This window comes from Carcharhinus amblyrhynchos, chromosome 12, assembly GCF_965287045.1.
Source record: "Carcharhinus amblyrhynchos chromosome 12, sCarAmb.v2.hapA, whole genome shotgun sequence".
Classification (NCBI taxonomy): Eukaryota; Metazoa; Chordata; class Chondrichthyes; order Carcharhiniformes; family Carcharhinidae; genus Carcharhinus; species Carcharhinus amblyrhynchos.
In genome coordinates this window covers 51,476,727-51,496,906 of record NC_137335.1, presented here as the reverse complement: position 1 = coordinate 51,496,906, position 20,180 = coordinate 51,476,727, and positions in this window count along the sequence as shown.

The window sequence follows — 20,180 nt, the reverse complement described above, 5'->3', positions numbered from 1 at the left end:
AAGGTCATTCAGGTCAGAAATTTGTCAGGCTCTTGATGAATATAGCGTCCAGACTGGAACACCATTGTCCTGGTGAGGCACTCACTATGGGGACAATACAAACAAACCTCACAGCTTTACTGCATGAAGTAGAGTTAAACGTCATTGTGTTTTGATGTCTGAAGGACGACTGGAAGTTAATAGCAGGATAATGCCTCGGAATTATGCATTGATGAGAGCTAGCAGTAGGACAAATGGAGTTCTCCAGATGCTGCTCCCTATAGAGACGTCCAAATGCAAAACATTAAAGAAAGTTATACGTGCTTAGGTTGCCTTAGTGAGCTGATGTCATACTGACATGATTACACCCCTGTGTGATTTGGCATTCTGCCATTTAAAACTGCCATGCACACTGACTTGGTGAGGACAAATGTGAAGGGACTGTACAGCACTGAATTATTTTAGGTTGAATGCTAAGGGACTGCTAATCACATTTCACAGCGACCACATGTTGCCAAGGCTACTCTCCCTTCCAAAGATGACTCCCATCTTTAGGACATAGGTGACTAATGCTATATCCACAGTCCATGTCAGACTTTTAAGTTTTTGAGAGGTGTTCAAGCTGAGGATGAAGGTGTTGTTGCAGCCCATTCAGTGTAAGGTTAAGGAAACTTTTGACAACAAAAATCTGCCTTCACCTGGAATTTTGTACCTATAGCGTTGTCACGGCACATCGGCCACAGTGGTATCCTCGTGTGACATGTCTGAATCTTTATCCTGTTCAGAGCCATCCCCTTCAACATCCTCTTCATCCGAGGACATACTTAGCCCCTCAATGTTTACCTCAGGTAACACATTCCACCTTTGCATTATTATGCAGAGCAATCTCTGTGGTTAGTTTTGGAGAATTCTCCCTATTGGGTCCAAACATAAGAAATAGATGTAAAGAGCCCAGTCATTTGCTGTATTAAGGAGCTTGTGGCAGAATGTGCTGCATCGTATCTCTCCTCAGCTGCACCATGTGGACAATAAATGGGTTGTCCCATTATCCGGGGCTTCTGGGGTGCCCTTTGCCCCTGAGGAGCCAGTGCTTGAAGTGACAAGACTCCTCAAGGATCTGTTACCTTTTTTCATTCATTTGTGGGACATGGGTATTGCTGGCTGGCCAGCATTTATTCCCATCCCTAGTTGCCCTTGGAGGGCAGTTGACAGTCAACCACAATGCTGTGGCCCTGGAGTCCTATGTAAGCCAGACCAGGTAAGAATGGCAGATTTCCTTCCCTAAAGGACATTAGTGAACCAAATGGGTTTTCCCAACAATCGATAATGGTTTCATGGTCATCGGTAGATTTTAACTCCAGATATTTTTTATTGAATTCAAATTTCACCATCTGCAGGATTCAAAACTGGGCTCCCAGAACGTTATCTGACTTTAAGGATTAATGATCTAGCAATAATACCACAAGGCTATTGCCTCCTCGAGTGAATCAAAGTGTAAGAGTAATGAGAGTTTCCTAGGTACCTAGCATAAGCAAGACCTGCTTTCTGTGATCATAAATTAGTTGGAAATTTCTTTTCATTTATGGATTGCATTGGCTGCTGCCAGGGAACTTCCAAAGCCTTCCAAAGGCAGTTGATGGTGCCTGAAGGTGCCCAGAGTTGTGGAAACCTGAAATTGCAGAGAATCCCACAATTCTGGCAACCTGGCTTACTTCATCCAGGGGAACTGAATGTGATGGTGATCTTTATTTAAAAAGGCGTTTGTCATTTCCCTTATGCATTTGTATGTCCCCAGTTGTGAAATTCTGCAAAATTGGCCAATCGAGCCATAGAAGGACCCACTGGCAAAATAATTCAGTGCAACTGGCATGGGATGCCATTCAAACCCTTGCAACATGAGTTCCTTTGATGGTCTGCCATAATGAATGGCGGAGCAGACTCAAAGGATCGAATGGCGTACTTCTGCTTCTAGTTTCTATGTTTATATCATCTGCTGGTAAGGCACTTAACTTGGAGGGGGAATGTAATTCCTGTGAGCTGGCCTAATAATGAGCACTCATGAGATGGAAATGATTGCAAATGAGGTCCCCAACATTGCTTAATGGGAAACTCAACCTGTCTTGAAAGTCAGGAGCACAAAATTCTAAATAACTATTCTGCTGGCGGGAAACTGTATTTTGCATTTATTTCAAATCACCAGAATTCCCGTAGCTGGTGGGAGGAGAAAATTCCGCATAATGTGTCCAAATGCCATGGTAGGATGCTGGTTAAGGCCAAGTAATTCCTATATGCAGAACTAACATTGTCAGGTGAACTACCAGGAAAACGTGCTTCAGTACTGAGAGGGGGAAAAAAACATCAGTGCTCCTATCAGTTTACAATACCTTAAAATGACTGATTACAAACAGCACTGAAAAGAACTTCATTAGGTTTGTAACCAAGCCTGGACAATGAGAATGTCACAGATAGAAAAAGTGAAACATATCTACCAGAGTTAGAAAACAATATTCTTTGTACGAAAGAGAAGGGTGGCTTAACAGATTTTTGCAATTATGTTGTTAGGGTAGATGCACAGAAAATATTTTCATTTGTGGCAAAATCCAAAAGTAGGAGTCATAAATATAAGATAGTCATGAATAAATCCCATAAGGAATTCACAAGAATTCTTTTTACCCAGAGATTGCTTAGTATGTGAAACTCACTCCCCATAGGGTAATTAAGGCGAGAAGCATTGATGCATTTAAAATGAAGCTGGATAAAAGTACTTGAGGGAGAGGCAAACAGGAGGATTAGATAAAATGGGATGGCAGGAGGCTCAGATGGAACATAAACACTGGCAGAGAAAACTTGGAACCCAATGGTTTGATTGAATGCTGTAAATTATTTGTGATTCAATGAAATTGGAACTGAAGTGGTTAACGTTTCACATTGAGAGAAACATGGACAATCCCCAAAAATTTTAGAGAACCCAATGTTATACTTATAAAGTTGTAGGAATGAATGTGGTGGTTATATGTCTGCTAAAGTAGGAATTCCAATGGTGAAGAAATATAGACAGTGTATTTAGCTGGTGAACCTTGCACCCCAACACCATCACCATTACACACTCTTCAGCTGAGTCTGAAGAGCAAGCTCAGCTCATTAGTGCAATATCCTGATCAATCCAAGCTGACCTAAAGAATTCTTAAAACTGTCCATTCTGTGCTCATATGCTGGCCTTGCTATATTCTTTCGCTATCCACTTCACAATTCCACAGCTGTCTGCATCTTACATCCTTAACTCTTCCTAAGTTATATCCAATTGTTATATATTTCCTTGTCATCTCCTTCAGACTCCCATTCATTTCTTATAGTCCCGCTCTTCATCAAAAAATGACTTCATGCATTTGTGCCATCCTGTCAACATTATCCTTGTCAATTTATGCCCATTCAAACTTTTTGCTCTTCTGAGCGTGGCTTGCATATTCCCCTTCAACTCTTGCTCACGATCAGCAGCAGTCTTCTGTTGTCCTCTGAAGCTCCCTTCTAACAAACATCCATCTCACTGTATCTCCATCTTCTAAAATCCCCTCTAAAATCTGTTCTTCAGTCACACATTTGGTTAGTCACCTTGTCAATTCCCCTAAATCATTCTCATTCATAGAATCGTAGATTCATAGAATCCCGACAATGCAGAAGGAGGCCATTTAGCTTATTAAGCCTGCATCAACAACAATCCCTCCCAGGTCCTATCTTCATAAATTTATCCTGCTAATCCCCCTGCTAATCCTTTGGCCACTCAACCTAACTCGCACATCGTTGGAGAATGTGGGAGAAACCGGAGCACCCAGAGGAAACCCACACAGACAAGGGGAGAATGTGCAAATTCTACACAGTCACCCGAGGCCAGAATTGAACCCGGGTCCCTGGCACTGTGAGGCAGAAATACTAACCACTGTACCACTGTGCCACCTACCACTATGCCACCATGCCATCTTCTGTTGAACTCCTCCTGAACTTTGGAAATGCCTTGGGATTATTAGCTACGTTAAAGATGGAGTATAAATGCACGTTGTATTGGAAGTGTTGCTTGTGTTGTGGCAGCTGGGATACCACATTCATGTTTGATTGTTTAAGAAGAAAAATCACTCAATTTGTACAAAAATGATGAAAAAACCTGGAGCATACCCCAACTTGATATTGATTCATACGTTCAGCAGAATGATGCATACACAGCCTGCGAAGTGTAAATAAGGGAATTAATAAACATTGCACATAATAAGCACGTTGCTCCTTGGAGATTTTTTAAAAAGCTGTTTTCTTGTATAGAATGTGTTTGGAAGCAGTGATTAATCATTATCTTTTCAAGTTGGTTGATTCTTGCATCATTTTGGACAAGAAATAGATAATGCCAAAGTGGTTAGTGTTATTGCTCCAATATCCAATTGCATATGCTTGATAATTCTTTAAATAGAAAATATTGTGGGTGAATTTATGCAGGGTTCACCCAATGTGTTGCTGCAGTTGTATGAAAGAGGTGTGAAAACCAATTAAAAATGGCATAAGCACTGGAGTTATGGCAGACAAGCAGAAAATTACCCACAGAAATGTGCCCTCTACGTTACTTTGGGTCAGGAGAAATGAATGGCTTTCACAAGATTAGCAAATCAACATTACCAAGACTCAACTGAACAGCAAAGGATGGAGGGAGATTTAAGTCCATTAAAGTTACAAACTTATTTTTAGATTACGAAGTGCATTTTTCTTGATCTCGGTGCATATTTCCCAAAAAGAAAATCTACCGGTTTGGTCAGAAATTGAGGTACAATGTCTAAAGCTGTTTGTCACTAAAACAAAACATTGAGGAAAATATTAATTATTGCTGTGATAAAAATGTTGTTTTCTTCATTCATGTCTTTATTGTAATTAATCATACTGAAAAGCCGATTTTCAAAAAGCAAAAGCGATAAAAGATTGCTTTGATATTGGGAATTATCAAAATTGGCCTCTTGGCTGTAATTATTCTTACGTTTTTACTTGGAACTAAATATTAGACTATCTGATAATAGGCTACAAAAATATTAGCTTCAGTATGTTCATGCATTAAGTGTGAAGTGTTTTAAGAAGGTTTAAGACTAAAATCACTGATTGAATTTTTTTTCTCTTGTAACACCTGGTCCTTCGTTTATTGACCTCAACAAATAGTAATTTACAATATGCAGCTTTTAGTAATTTCACAGTAATTTTTCATAAGAAGCTTTCTGTTTCCAATGATAGAATGTGTTACATTATGTCAGTACCCATCTGGCAGCAAGCATTGATTAGGATTGGTGGTTTAATGGTTCACTGGGCTGTGTGGAAAACAAAGCAATAAAATCAATCCCAGGCCTGAATTTCAGAGCAGTTTCCTTTAAGACAAGTGCAATTATGTACAGGTTATTAGCTTTTTTTTAAAACATCAACTTTATGTGTCAACCCTCATTTCACAAATAAGATACTGTGAATATATAAAAGGAGGGCAAATAATAAGATGTGGTTGACATAATTAATAAAATCAAGCATTGAAGACTAATCTACATTCATACTGGAGGGGTCATAATGCAGTGCCTGCCAATTTCATAGAATCCTACACTGCTGGAAGAGGCCATTTAGCCCATCGAGTCTGCACTGACCGCAATCCCACCCAGGCCCTATCCCCATACATTTACCTTAGCTAGTCTCCCTAAAAAGGGGCTATGTACCATGGCCAATCCACCTAATCTGCACATCTTTGGAATGTGGAAGGAAACTGGAGCACTTGGAAGAAACCCACACAGACACAGGGAGAATGTGCAAACTCCACACAGACAGTGATCTGAGGTCAGAATTGAACCCAGGTCCCTGGCATTGTGAGGCAGCATTGCTCACCACTGTGCCACTGTGCACTCCATAATAACACATCTCCCAAACAGCAGGACAACTTTACTGAAAAATAACAGCCAGTGAAGGCTTACGCTGAACATTTTCGCAACTTAGAGAAAGGACATGTGGCATGGGCAAAGGGCTGAGCAATAATCATCAGTTGCACTTGTAGTAGAGGATTAGGGTGTTGAGTGATAAACAACAAAGTTGCTTGCAATTTTCTTTTATTTAAAGGTGACCCCCCTCCAGTGCTTGAAGCACTGCTTAAGTACTCCAACCATGTTTCTTTTTTAACTCCTTATTGATTTTTTGTAAACAGGCTAAATGTATTGTCATCCAAGAACATGGACCTAGGCGGCAAGTTGTAACTGAATATCTTTCTTGTTGACATGCCTTCAGAACATAGATGACATCCTTGATCCATGGTAGAATACTTCCATCCGTTATCTCTGCTTTTCAACCACTGCAGCAAATATGAGATTTAGTCAATTTAAAGCTTCTCTTCACTGTAGCTCATGGCATGGTACAGGACTCCTGCAACCAACACTGAATGAAAATCAGACTTCTGGAGGCAATCCATTATATAGGGCTGACTCTGGGGCAGCAGGCAAGATGGCACAGTGGTTACCACTGCTGCCTCACACAACCAGGGACCCGGGTTCAATTCCAGCCTTGGCTGACTGTGTGGAATCTCCATGTGTCTGTGTGGGTTTCCTCCAGATGACCTGGCTTCCTCCCACATTCCAAAGATGTGCAATTTAGGTGGATTGGCCATGCTAAATGTGTGAGGTTACAGAGTAGGGTTCAGGGAAAGGGCCTGGGTAAGGTACTTTGTCAAAGAGAGTTGGTACAGACTCCATGGACCTCCTTCTGCACTGTAGGGATTCTATGTGCCTGTGACTGAAAGACAGCACCTCCAACATTACGGCACTCTTTCGGTATTGTATCAGTCTAAGCTATACACAAGCGGTATTTGAAGGTACAACCTGGTGCCTCAGGTGATAATGCTATCAACTGAGCCATGGCATGATCTGCCCTCACCCCCATCCCAAGGATGGGTACTAATTTAATAAAAATTGGGAATTGATGAGTCTAGTATGTAGCAGTTGTGTTGGCCCTCAGCCACTTTACAAGATCTATACTAATATTTAGGGCAAAATATCAAACACCAAGAGAATCCAAACTGCATTTATTTGTCACCTCTACAGTTCAGGATAATAATTATTCTTCACATGATTGGCTTAAGAAGTAGACTTTAGTAGTCAATGCCCCTATAAAATGAGTGCCCATGAACTAACATGTACTTTACAAGATAAATATTAAATAAATTGTAGAATAGAGGAAGTGTTGTCTTGTTGCTGATTTTTGTCCTTAACACTGCAGTAAGGGTTCTTGCCATCTAATGCCGCATGTAGATTAATGCCTCATTTCCGAAGGGTTATATATTAATTAACCAAGCTGCAAAGTTCACAAAGCAACAACTGAGAACCATCTGGTGAATAAGCAAGCCTCAGGCCAAGGCATTTATCAACATTGGCTCAAGGCCATACAGATAACTGAATACTTGAATTACTTCATGGATTTTTTTTTGAAGGTTGTTCACCAAGCCTGCTCTCCATTTATTGTAGTGCTATTAATAGCAAGAAATATTTTGAAATCGTTAATACTGGACAAGCCTGAAGAATTAAAAGCTAAATAAATCCAGTCGGTCAGAGGACATGGAGCTTAAGCTTCTGAAAAACTTGGGGGTCATTTTGATTTTGGATGAGTGTAAAACAGAAGATGTCCAATTAACTGCCAATTTTGATTTTCACTGAAGCCAGGAACTTTTAAGTATAGTTAACGTGTACAATGCAGGAGCTGTAATGGCACACAAGCGGTGCTTGAGTCTAAGCCTTACCTTCGCATAGGTTTATAGAATCCCTACTGTGCAGAAGGAGGCCATTCAGCCCAATGAGCCTGCACTGACAGCAATCCCACCCAGGTCCTATCACCACAACTCCAAGCATTTACTCTGCTAGTCTCCCTGACACTAAGTGGCAATTTATTGTGGCCAATCCATCTAACAACCTGCACATCTTTGGAGCATGGGAGGAAACTGGGCCACCTGGAGGAAACCCACGCAGACACGTTGTGCAAACTCCACACAGACAGTGACCCAAGCTGGAATTGAATCTGTGTCCGTGGCGCTATAAGGCTAAGCACTGCGCCATCGTTCCACCCTTTGATTGCCATGATCTTCTTCTCAGGGCCACCTTGCCATCCCAGCACTGCCCCCTACTGAGTTCTGATTCTGCTGGGACTGCAAGAGCTGCCAACCAACCAGTCAGACTGACCTTTCTCGAAGGCGGGATTTTTTTGTCCCTGTGGGGAAAATATCCAACACCCTGCTTGTTTCGGCGTCAGGCAGCATGTCGTTGCTGAAGGGCAGCCTTACTGAAGCATACCCAACCACCCCCACCACCATCCCCAGAAAATCCAGCTCCTAAAATCCACAGCTTTGTGGGGATAGCATTCCAACATTCCACTGCCCTATTTGTTGAAAAGGTTCTCCAGTTCCAGGAGGCGGGAACTTCAGCAAGATAGATTTTCTGCTTCTGTTCATGATGGGTAGGTTTGGCAGCAGGAGTGGAAAATACCAGGAGGATTGCAAAGTGATATTTTACATCAATGTTGTGATGCAATTGATCCCCCTTCAGCCTCTCCCCCCATCAATGAGAGGGTGCATTTTCTGACTTTCAACATGGTTATAATAAATTACCATATCATCAGGCCCCTACACTGGAACCATCCACCTCCGGGCCATCTCTTGGGTACAGGGCACGCAGCCCAATGAGCCTGCACTGACACGCAAATAAACAAGTCGCTAACACATGAGTATGAAGGATTCATTCTATTCTATAGAATCCAGTTTGGATTGCAAGCCTGTTCACTTCCCGATTTTACCCCTGAATGGTCTAACTCTATATTAAAGACTGGAATTTTAATCCTTTGTATCTATCAAATTACTTTATCATTTTAAATATTTCACTCTGAACTTGTAAACTCAAGGGAATACACAGCCCAAGTTTATGCAACTTTTAATCTTTTATATCCTGATATCAACTTGGCTGTTCCCTCTCTCAAGCCAATATTGCGTGTCTGTTTTCCCCAGAACTGAGGACAGGACTCCAAATGGAATCTGACCAAGAGCCTATTTAACCAAAGCACAACTTCCTGGCCTTTGTAAACTCCTTAAATTAACGGGAAGTATTAGTCATTTGATTATTTGCTGTGCCATTGGTTCTCTTTACGTGATATGCATGCCATGGCAGCCAAATCTCTACTCAGTTTCTAGTCTCTCACCTTGATTCAAAGTAGATGGATAGGCACAGTGCAACACCTCTTAGACTTACGTTAATTCCCTGGGGACAGGCACAACTAGCAGCCCCCTGGTCCTAGGCTGTCCCACAAGAAGGAACAACCTCTCAGCATCTACTCTGTCAAGCCCCCTGAGAATCCTATTTATCTTCTAACCTCGAATGAGCACAAACTCAACCTACTCAACCTCTCCTCATAAGAAAATCTCTCCTTATCCAGGATCAACCTAGTGAACCTTCTGTGGACTGTCTTCAATGCCAATATAATTTTCCTTCGGTAAGGGGATTAAAATTGTTCACAATATTCCAAGTGTGGTCTAATTAGTGCTTTGTATAGTTTTAGCAAGACTTCCTATTTTTTGTATTACATTCCCTTTGAAATAATGGACATGATCTAAGGTGACTGGCAAAAGAATCAGAGAAAACAGGCCCAATTTTACCATCAAGTTGCACCTGTTCTTGGGCGCAAGAACTTGGTAAAGTCAGACATGAGGTGAGTAGTGTGATCCACGCTCACCTCCATGCCGGTTCCCCATTTACCATGGCCCGAAAATGGCCGCAATCGGGATCACATCTGAAATGAGCACAAAGGCCATTTAAATGCATTTGTATGCATTTCAATTGACTTAATAGGCTGCACACCCAACTTTACCAGCAATTCCCCCTTTAACACCATGTTTGTCCATCCACAATCGGCACAAAACAGGCACGCTCTACAAAAGTCCGATTCGGACACTCTGGCTGGTGAGGAGGGTTAACGCCGAGCATCCGACGGCTCTCTGCTTGAGATCGGTGGGGAGGTTGGAAGAAGGGGGTCCGCTGCCACTCTGCAAGTGCTCAGAGAGGGGGAAGGGGAGGTCTGCTGTCACTGCATTTGATCAAAGAGGGGGAAAGGGGAGAGGCACGCGATTGGTCTGGATGGCAGAGGGGATGGGGGGATAAGGGGGGGGGTCAGTAATGTTGTGGGGGTGGGGCAATGTCTGTGGGGGCCAGGGGGAGGGATTATCCAGCCCGGGCATGATGTGACAGGGGAGTCGCATTCTATCTTTTTTTTCCTGTGCATGCGCAGTTGAAGGCGACAATCAGACTACAGGATTTTAGGCAAGTTAAGCCCCACCCATGGGCTTCTGCAGTGAGATTCAGAATTGCTGGTATTTTTTCAGGCAGAGTGCATATGGGGGCACCTGAGAACGGGTCTAAAAGTCGGACCTGAAACACTCCCAGCTTCAAGTCCATCCAAGTAAATTAGGGCCCAACATGAGGAAAATTCTTTTTTACATAGTAAGGGGTTGTTATATGAAAACATAGGACAAGACTTTCCTGCAGACTTCTGAATCCCATCATCAAGCTGAAATGAGGGTCAGATGCTGGCATTATGTAGAAAAGCTATGGTTTTCCCTTAATTAGCCAGTTATTAGCTAGAGAACAGGTTCACCATCCAATAAAAGACAGAAGGCAAACTTTTTTTTTGATTTGATTTATTATTGCCACATGTATTAGTATACAATGAAAAGTATTGTTTCTTGTGTGCTATACAGACAAAGCATACCATTCATAGAGAAGGAAAGGAGAGGATGCAGAATATAGTGTTATTGTCATAGCTAGGGTGAAGAGAAAGATCAACTTAGTATATGGTAGGTCCATTCAAAATTCTGGGAGCTGTAAGTAATGTAAGAGGCTGTCTGGCCTGAAAGCAGCAGTGTAATATTGTTAAATAGCAGGTGGCTTCAACAATTGACTGATACCAAAGACAACCAGTTCAAAGATGTTTTTATTGCATCATTGTGCACTGTGCATGCTCACATTATACGAATACATTACATTGAAATTATTTCTCCTAGGAAAAAGAAGGGTGGCTTAATTGAGATCTTTAAAATTATGAAGGGGTTTGTTAGATGTAGAGAAAGTATTTTTGTTTGTTGCAGAATCCAAAAGTAGGAATCATAAATGTAAGATATGGAGTAGTCATGAATAAATGAGGAATTCGGAAGAATCCTTTTTGCCCAGAGATTGTTTTGTATGTGAAACTCGCTCCCCATGGAATTGTTGAGACGAGAAGCATTGATGCATTTAAAGTGAAGTTGGATAAAAGTACATGAGGGAGAGGCAAACAGGAGGATTTGATAAAATGGGGTGGGAGAAGGCTCAGGTACAGCATAAATACTGGTATGGAGCACTTGGAGCCCAATGGCTTGTTACTATACTGTAAATTCTTCCTCTTTCTAACACAAAAGATTTTTTTGTTCCTCTTCAGCAGACTATCTCCTGTTTCATTAGTTATAAACTTCAACAGTGAGATGCAAATAAGTAAATCTTTATGTATGTGCACTGTTGGCATACTTAGAATTGCCTTTGTCTTAGCTAAAACGGTACTTTCATTCATGTATGCTGACAATTTTGTCTGACGTGTTGGTCTTCAACTTTAGCAATAAAATTTGGTATGATCAGACTCAGTTGTGTCCGTAACCATCTCCTCATTAAAAGTTCAGCAGATTATATTCTACAGTGGACTGTGAACTCCTTATACTTCAGCAGGGACTCAGTCAGTCACCATTACTTACTGAGTTTTGAATGCCTGTGCAGCACTTGGTTCTCCAGTGCTTTGTTAACTAGCCTAACAGATTTTTCAGCTGATCCATTGAATGCAAGATGGTACAGAGTGAGGATATGGTCAATACCATTTTGATTCATGAGATTTTGGAATGGAGTAGAATAAAATTGAGGGCCATTATCAGAGGGAAGCTCCTCAGGTAACCCATGACAAGCAGAAATAGACCATAACAATTGTTCATTCAATATCAGTTTTTGTGTTTTACTTTGGTCTACAAGTGGCTATCAGTGAGTACCAAAAAATCATAATTTTCCTTCTCACAAAATCTAATATCAATTTTTTAAAATGGTGGCATTGGCCATGACCATACCTGCAATGTTTATTTGGTGACTTATTTCTACAGAGAGTACATTTCCTTGCCAGAGATTCTAAAAAATCTCTTGCTATGGATTCTATACTGATCTTATTGCTTTCTTTTCAGTCTAGAGCTAGGTTCTCAATAAACAAAGTACCGTCATTCTGTGACCCCACTTAATGCAGCCCTGCTCACATGACAACTCATTGTGGAACGTTTTCCATTCTTTGTTTATTCATTGTGTCCATTCACTCACTGGGTGGAATTTTATGGCCTCACTCTTCCCGAAACAGTAAAATCCCACCCAAGGTCAACGGACCTTTCCATGGACCGCTCCTCGTTCGCTCTGATTCCTGTGGTGGGCAGGCCAGTAAAATTCCAGCCATTGTCTCTTTGTAGTCCCTTTACAGATTGAGTGTTTCTGAGTTTCAGCTGCAACTTCAGTTTTAGTGATTGGAAAGTCAGCGGCCAGAACATTCTGGCCATTCTCACTGGCAGGATCTTCCAGTCCTGCTGACAGTGGACCCCCGCCACTAGTTCCAGGATATGACTGATCACTGCTCCGATACCAGTGTTAAAAGTATTACGTGGTAGCTTCAGGTCTTAGTGAACAAATAGTGCATCACTGATCATAAGAACATAAGAACATAAGAAACAGGAGCAGGAGTAGGCCATCTAGCCCCTCGAGCCTGCCCCGCCATTCAATAAGATCATGGCTGATCTGTTGTGGCTCAGTTCCACTTTCCCGCCCTCTCCCCATAACCCTTAATCCCCTCTCTTATCAAAAACCCATCAACCCGCTTCTTAAAAATATTTAGCGAGGCAGCCTCCACCACTTCAACGGGCAGAGAATTCCAGAGATTCACCACCCTTTGAGTGAAGAAGTTCCTCCTCAACTCCGTTCTAAACCGCCTCCCCTTTATCTTGAGGCTGTGCCCCCTAGTCCTACTGTCTTTTTTGAGCGGGAAGAGTCTCTCCACCTCTATCCTATCCATCCCATTCATCATCTTATACGTCTCAATGAGATCTCCCCTCATTCTTCTAAACTCTAGCGAGTACAAGCCTAGTTTATTCAGCCTCTCCTCATAGCTCAACCCCCTCAACTCCGGTATCAGCCTAGTAAACCTCCTCTGCACTCCCTCCAGGGCCAAAATATCCTTGCGCAGGTGCGGCGCCCAAAACTGCACACAGTACTCCAGCTGCGGCCTCACCAATGCCCTATACAGCTGCAGCAAGACCTCCCTACTTTTATATTCAATCCCCCTCGCTATGAAGGCCAGCATCCCATTCGCCTTCCTGACCACCTGCTGCACCTGCAAGCTGGGTTTTTGCGACTCATGCACAAGGACCCCGAGGTCCCTCTGCACCGTCGCCTGCTGCAGTTTTTCGCCACGTAAGTAATAGTCCTTCCTACCATTCTTCCTACCAAAGTGGACCACCTCACACTTGCCAACATTAAATTCCATTTGCCATTTCCTGGCCCATTCGCCCAGCCTATCTAGATCCTTCTGCAGACTCTCCACACCCTCCGCACAATTTGCCTTTCCCCCAATCTTTCGTACTTTTCGTACATGCATCGTAAGAAACCATTTTAGAATCAGATTGTAATGGAGCTTTCAGTCTCAAACAGAAATTGTGAGTAGTATTGAACCATATCTAAAAATGTTCTAAGCCACACACCTCGTTTGGCTTGGAGGAATTGCCTCTATCTTCTCTTTCATTTGCTGCAGCCCCTTTCTGTTGATTTTCACACCAATTGGCATAGAATCCAAGGATACAAAATCCCATGCTGGCCTACCCACTTCCATCCCTACTTCAGTTGAAGCTAAAATTCCTGCCTGTAGGAACATAGGAAATTTAAAACACAGCAGGAGGTCATCTGGTCCGTAGTGTCTGTGCTAGTTGAAAAAGAGAGTGATCCAGCTAAGCACCATTTTGTACTGTGTAGCCCAGTACACAATGGCATTGCAAATGCTTATCCAAATACTTTTTCAAATTCGACGAGAGTTTCTTCCTCTCCCAGCCTGCAGGCAATGGGTTCCAGACTATTAGTTTCAAAGTGACAATCACAAGGGGACACAAGTTCAAGGTAAGGGGGTAAAGGTTCAGTGGAGATGTGCAGGGGAAGTTTTTTACACAGAGGGTGGTGGAGGCCTGGAATGCACTGCCAAGTGAGGTGGTTGAGGCAGACACATTAGCCAAAATTAAGACTTATCTGGATAGACACACGAACAGGCGGCGTTTAGAGGGATACAGGAGGTTAGTCTAGATAGGACAACCTGACTGGCGCAGACTTGGTGGGAAGAAAAGCCTGTTCCTGAGCAGTACTGTTCATTGTTCTTTGTTTATCGCGAATCCTTCCCCCGATTATTTTAAATTCATGCTGCTTGGTTATTGACATCTCTGCAAGAAAAATAAGTCATTCCTACCCATGTTACCTTGACACCCTCATCATTTTATACACCTCAGTTAAATCTCCCCTCAGCCACCTTCAGAGAAAAGAACTGATGCCTACTGAATCTTTCCACACTGCTAAAATTCTCCATTCCTGGCAATGCCCTTGTCAATCTCCCATGCATGTTCTCCATTGTGGTCAGATGCTTCCTGTAATACAGTGACTGGGATCAGCTATAAAAATATTAGCCTAGCCAGCGGCACCCACATCCCGTGAAAGAATTTAAAAAAACATCATTGGAACTGCACGCACTACTCTTGTCTTAACTAGTGTTTGTACAATTTTAGCAATCTTATACTCTGTGCCTTAGCTAATAAAGGAAAACATCCCATATGCCTTCTTAACTACCCAATCTATCCTCACAGACCTGTGGACATAATGGACCTTTGTTGCTCTATACTTATCAGTATCCTGTCATTTATTGTGCATTCCTTTACTATGTTTGTACTCCCTAACTGCAGTACCTCACACTTGCCTTGCTTGAATTTCACTTGTCACTTTTCTGCCCATCTGACCATTCCATTGTTATCTTCCTGTCGATACAAAATGTCCCCAAAAATTTGAAGTGTCTCAAAAGTCTGAAAAGCAGAGGGTTTCAATTTTTTTGACAGCCGGGAGTTTCACACCTGTGGGCGGAGCCTAAGCTAGCTGGAGAAGCTCGATGCAGACTGCTAGATGTGTGCACCCTGCTCCTCCATATACTGTATAAAAGTGTATACAAGTGTACACAGTACATGGGAGATCCACCCCCCAACAGACATCACACTCTCCCCAAGGACTCCCACCCCACCCCCCCCCAGTCACCATCACCACCCCCCCCCCTCCCCCGACAGACCACCCAGCTGATTGGCACTTCACACAGATCACCACTCCCCACAAACCCAGCCCTGATCGGAATCCCTCCCACAAACCTCTCCCCATCACCAGCACCCCCCAGAGACCCCTCCCCCAATTTCAGGCCCTTCAATTGCTGGCCTCCTGATTGGCAGCCTTATTCCCAATTGGCAGCCTCAACACCCAATCAGCGGCCACACCACTAGCCACCCTACCCCAATGCAGATTTCCCCTTCCCCTCCCTGCCTACCTTCCCACCACTCTCCCTGGTTCTGCCCTGTCTGGTTTGCCCCCATGAGACCTCACCCCCTCAGATCCCACACATTTGGTACTGCCCAGTGCCCAGTTGGCAGTCCTGAGTGCCTGGTGGGCAGTGCCATGGTACCGAGTTGGCACTGCCAGGGTCCCAGGCTGGCACTGCCCAAAGAGCACTGCCCTTGCTGCACTTGGGGGGCCTCCATGGCCTCCGGTCCTACCAGCTAAGCCATCACATCGGATCCCCATTGGTGGGAACTATCTTTGATCCTTACTGGTGAAGTCCTCTACCAGTGAGGTTGGAAAGGTAAGTGAATGCGGACTATTGCATCTCAGGCTCACTAATAATATTACAATGAGGTTATAAATATTTAAATCAGCGTCGCACCCTTCCTGGATGCAAAGTTGATTACGTCAGTATAATTGGCCTTGGAGGGTCGCATCGGTCCTAATTTTTAGTCTCCCACTAAAATTTCCTACCCCCGCTACGCTACTTGACTAATGCAATGGGGCCTACAAATTTTTCCTCTATCAACCAAAAGAACAATTATTGAATCATCTGCAAATTTCATGACCATGCCCCCGGCATTTACCTCTAAATCATCGATAGATCCAATGAGAAGTATAATCTGAATAATGAGCCTTATGGGCTCCCACTTAAAATGGATTATCAAGTTACAAAAATACTCAAAGGCCATTTCCTGCCATTGAGCCAATTTTGGATCCAACTTGCCATTTGCTTTATACCTCATGGGCTCATACTTTTCTAACGCATCTTCTATGTGGGACATTGTCAAAATCCTTGCTAAAATCACTTGGATTGCATCGAGCAGTCTACCTGTCTCAACCCTCCTTGTTATGCTCTCAAAGCTTCTTGATTAACTCATGTCTTTCTAAGTGACGATTTATTCTGTCTCTCAAAGGTGTTTCCATTAAAATGCTCATTACTGAGGTTAGGTTGCCTGGCCTGTAACGAGTCAGTCTATCTCTTTCTCTCTATTTAAACAACAGAATACTTCTCAATCCATCTTCATCAAAAGGGAAAAAGAGGGGATGGTGAAAATAAAATGAAGGGAATGAGAGAAAATAATAAAATGCTTCTCTTTGGCTAAAGATTCACGCCTAGCGTAATTATCCATCCAATAAATAGTCAGTTTAAACAAAACTATTTAGCTTGGGCTAAGATTTATCAATTTTTATGCTGACCCAAATTTTTATATTAGTATAAGGTAAAATTTTTCCAAGTAAATAATATGTCTTGTATCACATTTTACTTGATAGAAACTCCTCCCAGTAAATATTAACGATAACACTTGTTGTGGTTCCTATCAAATTGTTTTTGACTCCAGGAGGCAAATTAACAGTTACTAATGCAGCTCCCAGATGGTAATTATGAACCTTGAGCCAAACTAATTTTCTTTCTGAAGCTAAATCTGTTTTTCCAACGTGTGATAAATCTTTCTGACAACTTACTTTCCTTGAAACTGAAATAAACAGCACAGTTGGCATCTGACTGATAACTAGAAATAACCAGACAGAGGTAGTATGAAGATGTAAGTAACACTTTCATTTGCTGTTGCTGAAGTCAATACAATCTGCTAGTGCATGGCAGGATTCTTAAGCATAAGCCCATTTGAAATGCATATGACATTTTTAAATCTGTTCAATGTCAAAGGCGAATGAAATATGTACAGAAAATATATAGATAATAAGCAATTACCTGGCAGCAAATACATCAAGGTGGCGAACTGCCAATTCTAGCCATGGAAACAACATTTCAGCAATGCCCGATAGTCATTCCATATTCTTTTTAATTTTAAATAATGTACATTCTATGGGGGCGGGGATGTGCGGGGAGTTTATCCTACTAGTGTGCAGGTTAAAAGAACAAAAACGCAGTTGTGCAGTGGTATTTTCACTGGACAGGGTCTCTATTAATGCAGGTTCAAATCCTGCCACGGCAGATGGTGAGATTTGAATTCCGTATTAGAATTAAAAGTCTAATGATGACCATGAAACCACTGTCGATTGTCATAAAAAATCCCATCTGCTTCACCAATGTCCTTTAGGGAAGGAGACTTGCTATATTTGGTCTGGCCTACATGTGACTCCAGGCCCACAGCAATGTGGACATCTTAAAGGTCCTCTGAAATGGAGGGCAGTTAGGGATGGGCAATAAATGCAGCGCCAGCCAGCGATGCCCACATCCCGTAAATGAATAATAAAATAAAATGCCTCCATGTCAGGAAGCCAGCAGGAGGCTGCCACCTTGCACATTTAACTCGAGCAAGTTTGGTAACATCAGTTAGGATAGGTGGTGGATGCTGAAAGGAAACTGACCAGATTGTTAACCTTGAATCGTGTACTGAACTGTCAGAGCACAGTTTCCCTGGAACCTGCCAGCTTAAACAAGGTGGGAGAACCCACCATGGCAGATGGTGGAATTTGAATTTAATTTAAAAACGCATGGAATTAAGAATCTACTGATGACCATGAAACCATTGTCGATTGTTTGAAAAACCCCTCTGGTTCACTAATGCCCTTTTTGAAAGGAAATCTACCATCGTTACCTGACCTGGCCTACATGTGACTCCAGAGCCACAGCAATGTGGTTGATTCTCAATTACCCTCGGGCAACTAGGGATGGGCAATAAATGCTGGCCAGCCAGTGACAGCAAGGCCCACACATGAATTAAAAAGAGCAGGGATTGATGGGGGAGTTGAAGGCAGCGGTATAGTGGTTGGCTGAGATATGGCCTTGGTAAAAGGCCTTTGCTCATAGGACTTGTTACAAGAGTGTACTTTCACTGTTTTCCAAGATGTTGAAGGTCATTTCTGCTATCTTAGAGTTATGTACTTTTAATTTGTAATTCCCAACCGTCAGCCTTATCAGCAGCACGGGAGCAGTTTGTGCAGCTCTACTTTGGACCGCAGATCTACTTTGGATCTATTTCCTTGCTGTATTGCTCTATGACTCTCTGGCTCTATGACTCTATAACAAAACAGGGGGAATAACACCAATGCCACCAGTAGCAACAGCAACTACCTGCTGCTGTTCAGAACTAGGGTTGCCTACCCTCCAGGATTAGCCTGGAATCTCCTGGACTTGAAGATCAATCTCCAGGACACTGCTGTAACCTGCAACCTTGGAGGGTATTAAAATGTTACCATTTTCTTTGAACGTTTCTTTTTACTAGATATAGAAATATTGCAAGTTGAGAATTAAAGGGTTGTTTTGCTGGCAATCAAACATCACCCAGTTGGGTAATGTCTCTTGTTGCTTAGACTTAGCAAAGTGCTACGTCACAATGATGGATATGTTGGCCAAGGTGGTAATTCATGTGACGAAACCTCCAGGGGTTTAGCAACTGTACTCAGGGCAGAGAGGATGAACACAGAGATCCACCTTGAAAGAAGGCACCAGAGCAAAGGACATACAAGCAGAGGAGTCGCTTTCAGGATATGACTGAACACAAGTTTTTCAGAAGGCTCAACTTCCATGTTAGGTTGTTGCTGACATTTACAACCTTCTCAAAGAAGGCCACCTGTCCCTTGGATGAGGTGGCTGCGCATTGCCCATGGTTGTCAAGGTCACCACAGCCCTGAATTCCTTCACTTCCAGCTCCTTTCAGGGATCTGCTGGTGATATTGCTGGGAATCCCTCAATCTGCTGTGCAGAAGTACTTCTTGGAATACAATATTTGCTGGGGCCACCACTTACATCCACTTTGCTACTGATGACGCTATTCAGAACAAGAGGCCCTGGGATTTGCTACCCCAGTTGGACTTCCACAGGGACAACCAGTCATGTATTGTACCCAAATGGCAATCAAAGCACCCTCAGATCAACCAGTAGTGTGCATCAATCAAAAGGGGTTCCATTTCATTAACGTTCAAATGGCATGTAGCCGCCTAAAGATTTTGATCCATGTCTGTGCAAGATACCCAGTGATGCAGTGATGTCTTTATTCTGCACCAGTCAACTCTCCCACAAATACTCATACCTCCAAGCTGTGTCTGATGTTGGTTTCTTGGAGATAGGTCGCCCTGTAATGACATGACTAGTAACATCTGTCAGAAGCCCTACCATTCACGTACAAAAAAAACTACAATCAAAGCCACATAAACACACGAATGGTCACTGAGCAAACTATCACTATTCCCCATTCCAATCTATAATTGTAGATCAGGGCCAGATGGCTATATTGAATCCTGATTCTGTACTTTTAAGAGAGCCTCTCTACCTTCCTTCCTGCAGGTTTGTGCTTGCCTATTCAAAAATGCACCTTAAAATCAGGACATAGCAAGAAGACAGCAATTTCAGGGGAGGGAACTATCCTCATTTTCCCCTTAATGTTCAAATCAGGCCCATTGCATCATAAACTGTGGTTTAATGCTAAACAGACTGTCCTCAACTTTGTGATGCCGTGTTCCAATAAGTGACACTTACAACATTTATAAATTGATATCCCATTTTGACTTTACAACATCAGTTTTGACTTTGTGGTACCA